Below are 6,842 nucleotides of genomic sequence, written 5' to 3'. Positions count from 1 at the left end.
TTCTTCTTGCCACTCTTCCATAAAGGCCAATTTTGTGCAGTGCACGACTAATAGTTGTCCTATGGACAGATTCCCCCACCTGAGCTGTAGATCTCTGCAGTTCGTCCAGAGTCACCATGGGCCTCTTGACTGCATTTCTGATCAGCGCTCTCCTTGTTCGGCATGTGAGTTTAGGTGGACGGCCTGGTCTTGGTAGGTTTACAGTTGTGCCATACTCCTTCCATTTCTGAATGATCATTTGAACAGTGCTCCGTGGGATGTTCAAGGCTTTGGCAATCTTTTTGTAGCCTAAGCCTGCTTTAAATTTCTCAATAACTTTATCCCTGACCTGTCTGGTGTGTTCTTTGGACTTCATGGTGTTGTTGCTCCCAATATTCTCTTAGACAACCTCTGAGGTCGTCACAGAGCAGCTGTATTTGTACTGACATTAGATTACACACAGGTGCACTCTATTTAGCCATTATCACGCATCAGGCAATGTCTATGGGCAACTGACTGTACTCAGACCAAAGGGGGCTGAATAATTACACACACTCCACTTTGCAGTTATTGATTTGTAAAAAAAATGTTTGGAATCATGTATGATTTTCTTTCCACTTCTCATGTGTACAGCACTTTGTGTTGGTCTTTCATGTGGAATTCCAATAAAATTGATTCATGTTTGTGGCAGTAATGTGACATAGTGTGGAAAACGTCAAGGGGGCCAAATACTTTTGCAAGCCACTGTATATATTGATAAAACAGTTATGGTAAATTTCATTTCTGAAAGGCAGGAGTATATTCAGAACAAGCACTTAAATAATTTTTTCATTGTTTATTTTATAACAAAATAGTGCATGAAAGGGAGTACAGAAACATGAGAAAAATGATGTATCAAAGGAACAGAATGATATCGTAAAATATTGGAAAAAGTAAAGTAGGAATAATAACTGGATAGAGTCTGAGCAGTCTATGGAATTGCTGTATTCTTTGGAATTATAAATGTAAGAATGTTGGTAGAAAATCCTGTGTTAATAATCCAAATAAAAGCCCTGGTCCAATTGGGATAGCAGCTTTAATTCAGTGGGGTGAACCAAACTAGTGCATAAAAATGTGAGACAACAAAAGCATTTTTTAACACAATTCCTTCATTTCAGGGACTCAAAAGTAACTGTGCCCATGCACAACCGTGGAGAGGGGTGCCCGACTTCTTTTCTCCTTCGCTCTCCAAGGGTCCTATAATCCTCTGCTCCCCTATAGGTAAAGTAGTGGCTCAGCAGTGGTATTTGAAATACAGTCTCTTACCTCCTCCAGCGATGTGTCTCAAATCCCTTCAGTCCTCCATTGTAGCCACCCACTCTCTGGGACAGAAGGTGTCAGCCAGTGCTGGGCCGAAATTACGCATGAGCGTAATTACGCATCGTAATTCAATGTAAATTTACGCTTAAGCGCTACGCGTAACTTACTGTCTTACGCGTAATTATTTACACGTAAGCAGTTAAGTGGTATCGTAATTATGCTGTCTACCGTAATTACTAGGTATGCGTAATTTTACAAAGACTTACGCGTAATTTTACGCGTAATTACTAACGTAAAAACTCCCCTTTTCTAAGAGTAGCCAGTCAGTCAACATCCTAAGCAACCAATAGTATCTTCTCCCGCCCTTCAGTATATAAGCGTACGTTTTGACGCATACGAATGATGTGTACGCAATAGCTGTCACATTGACGGCTATTGCGTACACATCGTCCGTATGCGTCAAAAAGTACGCATTAATGGGTATTACGGCACTACGCGTAACATCGTAGCGTAAGCGCCTACATTACGGTATCCTTACGCGTAACTGCGTAAGTTAACGCGTAATTACAGTGATGAACCGTAGATAATTTCCTACGCCGTAACCGTAATTGCGTAATGCGTAATAGCGTAAAATTACGCGTAATGATCCGTAAGCGTAGACTTTTCCATTACGACCAGCACTGGAACAAAACATAACAAAAAGACATATAAAATAAATATATCTGCAGAAAGTGCACTTTCATCCTGCTATCATATTACTGTCACATCCCAAGGGGGGGGGGGGGAGGAAGGGGTCGCGAGGGTAAATACTTACTCATCCTGGCGCCCCCCCTCCTTGTTGGGCCCTGGTGATTCTTTATCAAACTGGCCGCTGAGGCTCTGGCCATGCCCCACTTGTGTGGCTGTGGTCTGCCTAAAGCTCAGCAGCCACGGCCTGATTGGTGGCTGCCAGGTTGCGGCAGGCCATGGCCACACAGGCGGAAGATTCTGAAGAGCTTTGGCAAGCTTCAGAAACATGGCCGCCACTGTACTGAGGAGGGGGGTGGAGCATCACCAATGCTCTGAAGACGATAGGACCGGAGCGTTTCTAACCCCCTAACACCCCCCCCCCCCTCCGCCTGTATTAAGACGGAGCTTGTAAGTACTCTTTAGAAGACACCTGTAATGAAAAAACGGTCCATATGGGGCACTTAGCTCAGGAGGGGGAAGCCTTTAGGGACCCTAATGAGTCTCCCTCTGTCTTCAGCATCGGGGATCCAGCGCTGGCAGCACCCAAACAGTATGCTGCAATATTTACCAATCTGTGCTCCTGCACAGGCACAGTACAAGCTTCCCCTCGGGCTCCGGTGGAAATAGCCGAACTGGACAGGGTCTGCTCTAGTGTGCAGGCGGCTGTGCAGTAAAGCGAACCTGATCATGCTTGGCTATTTCAGCCTGAGCCTGAGGGGAAGCTTGTACTATGCCTGCGCAGGAGCGTAGATTGGAAATATTACCACGCTGAAGCTCCTTCTGCGCCTGCCAACAAGCTTGGCGGCGGATTTTCAGGGGCTGCCAGTGCCGGTACACCAAGGTTGAAGAGGACGGGGGAAGCTTCATTAGGATCCAGAGGTTCTTCCCTCCTGAGGTAAGTACTCCATTGGAGTTTTTTTTTCTTACAGGTATACTGGAGCAAACTGCTTGAAATCAATCAAATGTATTCATTAACAAGGTGGAGGCGTACCATTCCCCCTTCCCATAGTCTTTCAGGTTCCTCCGTGTTCTCTGGGTCCCCTCCATTTTGCCGCTGTCCCCCTTTTGTCACAGGTAACTGTGAATTGGCATATGCCAACTCCTTGTGGCCGGGAGCATTGTGTGCATGACAAGAACTCTCCCGAGTATCGAAGATGCATGTGGCCGAGACTGTGCATGTGCAGTAGCCCACTAGGCGTCAATCTTTCCAAAGGGGACAGTGGCAGAATGGGGAGGGGGGGACCAGGTGGAAATCAAGAGACTTGAAAGACAATGGGAGGAGCTGAAAGAAGCCCCAGGTAGTACAACTCTACTATTTTCCTCCACCTCAGGTTTTCTTTAAGGGTGCTTTTCTACTGGCCATGTTTCGATCCTAAAAATCGCTTTCGCAAGGCACCATGGTTATCAATCTAACCATGGTGCCCTGTTCCCACTGCTGTTATTTGATTTTTATCCAAATGCGAATGTAATGCATGCTGCAATTAGGTCTGCGACCCACTAGCAACTCTTTTTTTTAAGCACCAGTGATTTGAAAAGCTCCAGTTAATGTAATGCTATGGGTGAATTTAAAAAAATCACATTGCTCAAGTGTGATCACACACATAGCATTACATTAGCAAGAGCTTTTTAAATCACAAGCACTTAGAAAAGGCTTAGAAAAGCGCTGCTAGTGGGTTCCAGGCCTAATCCTGCATGTGACTTAAGGTGGCCACACACTATACAATAAAATGATCCGATTACAGTTATTCGATAAAAACTATCATATCTCTCAAAAAAATCTAAAGCTTTTTCATTCGACTGAAAAAATCCGATCGGATTTCCTGTTTTTTTCGATTTAAATCGATCCGGAATGCCAGATATTTCTCTTCAATTTCTACTAAAGATTGTATGGTGTGTGTTGGATTGTTAATTTATTAATATACACACCCAAGCAATTTTCTCTGAGTTTCCAATCATTTTTATCATAATTGAGGAAAAAATTGAACATACGTGTGTGGTACATTGGTCATATTTTTGAAATGTTACATTTAGTCAGAAAAATGGATTGCAATTCTTAAATTGAACAGATATTTTAAAAATTGTATGGTGTGTGGCCACCTTTAGGCCCAGTGCACACCGGGCGGATCCGCCGGCCGAATCCACCTGAAAATCCGCATGGCTAATGTATCTTTATGGGCTTGCAGCGTGAGAAGGGCCAAAAACATTATCAAGGACAACACTCACCCTGGAAATGCCCTGTTTGAGCTCCTTCCATCAGGTAAACGTTTTAGATCAATCCGCACACTCACACAAACAGACTGAAAGACAGCTTTTTCCCATCTGCCATAAACTTGATGAACTCTGAATCCTCTCTGAAATAATTAACACTGTGTACAAATTGTTTAAACATCTGTAATACCTGCGAGGAGAACGCCAGCGCATACCACTAAGGCTGCATCTGAAATGACCACCAGCTCAGTGTGCAGCACCTATATAGACTCTCTGCACACTTCGCATTCAATTCAGATGCAAATCATATGCAGATCTGCTACTACTTATCATGCAAACAGGAAACTCAGGAGGAGGGGCTGGGAGCAGCTAACCTGACAGTTACATAGTTACAAAGTTAAGGAAAGGTGGGGGGAAAGGCTGCGCATCCCTAACTTTGCATGCAAACCATATTGGAAGCTAAAGTACCTCCTAGTTTAATAAATGTTAGCACTTGTCTTGGATGCAGGGCATGCATTTTTCAGTCTGGCAGAGGCGGTGTATGCCTGTGCGATTAACCATTCAATTGCAACATGTGTTTAGGGATGCGCAGCCTTTCCCCCCACCTTTCCTTAAATCTGTAATACCTGGCATACTTGTATAATTTCTCTTCCTTGTTACTATCACTATGTTCCCTATATGCACCGTGGGGTTGTCATGAAAAGTAATTTCGTTGTGTTACACAATGACAATAAAGTGAATTGAATTGAGTGAATTGAATTGAATTGGTGCACACCGGCGGTTTGAGGTTTTTAGCAAGCCGCAAACGTGCTTCTTGCTGCACGTTTGCGGTTTGCTAAAAACCTCAAACCGCCGGTGTGCACCAGCCCATAGAGATACATTAGCCATGCGGATGCTGATGCGGCCGGTGAACACCCGGCGGATCGCATCAAGATCTGCCCGGTGTGCACTGGGACTAAACTCTGTCATCCGCACCCAAAACCGCTAGCGTTTTGTGGATCTGCTAGCGGTTTTCGTGTGCACTAGGCCATAAACTCAATAGCAGTGACTGCAAAAAAATTTCCATAGCAAATTGTCAGAAAATTGCAAACATAATTGAACCCTTAAATTTGATCGATCACACAAAAATTGCACTGCATGGAAAATAGCATGTTGTAAAATGTGGACAAGGGCACTGTCATGCATTTGTGATTATTTTTTTTTGTGGAAATGGGTCCTAACTTGTCACCTACAATATAACTGTAAAGTAGTAAAAAAAAGGCAGCCCCTTTATCAGGACATAGAAGTGCAATATCACATAGATGCAGGCTACATAGTTAGGGCCCATTCACACTAGGGCGATTTGCGGGTGTTTACCACCGATTCCTGTAGATTGCTAGCGCTTTGAAAAGTGACTGCCTCAATCACTGCTTTTTCTTGATTTTACAGTGACCACGATTGAAATGATGAAAAAAAGTGAATTGCGATCGCTAAAAAAAAATCATGAAAATTACCCAAAAGAAATATATGTGAAAAAAATCTGTCGTAAATAGCTATCGATTTTGCAATCCCTAGTGTGACTGTGCCCTTAGGGAATTTTACTGTCATCTTTAAAAGTGGAGATGCCGGGGATTGAACCCGGGGCCTCATACATGCAAAGCATGCGCTCTACCACTGAGCTACATCCCCTTCCTGATAGACTATTTAAGATTTGCTCCTACAAGGAGCTTGTTGAGTTCTGTTCACAACAGTGCTCAGTGATAGTATTATAGATGAGAGCATTGGCGTTATTTACAACTGCACCCATTCCAGAGATTCCCCACCAATGAGGCCATTCTCAAGCTGCACGTTTCTTTTATCACAGCTGACCACACAGTCCTGCAAACATGCGGTGCCGAAATAGCTCAGTTGGGAGAGCGTTAGACTGAAGATCTAAAGGTCCCTGGTTCGATCCCGGGTTTCGGCAGTCTTTTTCTTGCATTCGTTTATTGTGGTTTAACTAACATTTTTTTCTGCTCTCTTGTGAGGATTTCTTTGTCCAGCTTCCAAGGAATCTTTCTTATTTTAACCGTACAGACAGTGTGTGAGCAGCATAGTGCTCTGCTCATGTGGGTAAGGACAGTCCTGAACAATGAAAGTCATGCTGTATTACATCATCCCTCTGAGACGAGCCTGCAACACACTGTTCTAATACAGCGAACACAAAGCAAACATGATCACAGTGGAATGGATGATTACTTTCACATATGCAGTAATGAACACTAGAGATAATGACAAAAAGTGTTTAGTCAGGGACAGTGAAACTCCGAAAAGCACAACCATTCATAGCAAGTCCACTTAGTTTAGGCATGAACAGAATAAGAGACTCTGAGAAGCACAGGCAGGCATTCATAGTCAAATATGCATTAGAATAGTTTAGACGTTGCACAGCTATTCACAGCCAGTCCTCCTCAGTATAATTGTTTAGGCAAGGATAGCAGGAGAGACTGAAAAACACCAGTCATTTGCTCATTACCATAGTTGTTTTGGCATCGACAGTATAAAAGACTCTGAAAAGCACAATACCTCATAGCCAATCCTCGTTAGTATAGTGGTAAGTATCCCCGCCTGTCACGCGGGAGACCGGGGTTCGATTCCCCGACGGGGAG

General features: G+C 43.8%; 3 non-coding genes across 3 annotated transcripts; 2 read left to right on the top strand and 1 right to left on the bottom strand.

The window, feature by feature from the left end:
* Positions 1-5,811: 5,811 nt before the first annotated feature.
* Positions 5,812-5,883, bottom strand: TRNAA-UGC (transfer RNA alanine (anticodon UGC)). Its single transcript has one exon. It is a non-coding gene; the product is annotated as a tRNA-Ala (tRNA).
* Positions 5,884-6,087: 204 nt separating this feature from the next.
* TRNAF-GAA (transfer RNA phenylalanine (anticodon GAA)) lies at positions 6,088-6,160 on the top strand. Its single transcript has one exon. It is a non-coding gene; the product is annotated as a tRNA-Phe (tRNA).
* Positions 6,161-6,770: 610 nt separating this feature from the next.
* TRNAD-GUC (transfer RNA aspartic acid (anticodon GUC)) lies at positions 6,771-6,842 on the top strand. The gene has a single exon. It is a non-coding gene; the product is annotated as a tRNA-Asp (tRNA).

Source organism: Hyperolius riggenbachi, chromosome 1 (genome assembly GCF_040937935.1).
Source record: "Hyperolius riggenbachi isolate aHypRig1 chromosome 1, aHypRig1.pri, whole genome shotgun sequence".
Classification (NCBI taxonomy): domain Eukaryota; kingdom Metazoa; phylum Chordata; class Amphibia; order Anura; family Hyperoliidae; genus Hyperolius; species Hyperolius riggenbachi.
This window is presented reverse-complemented; position numbering and strand designations above follow the sequence as displayed.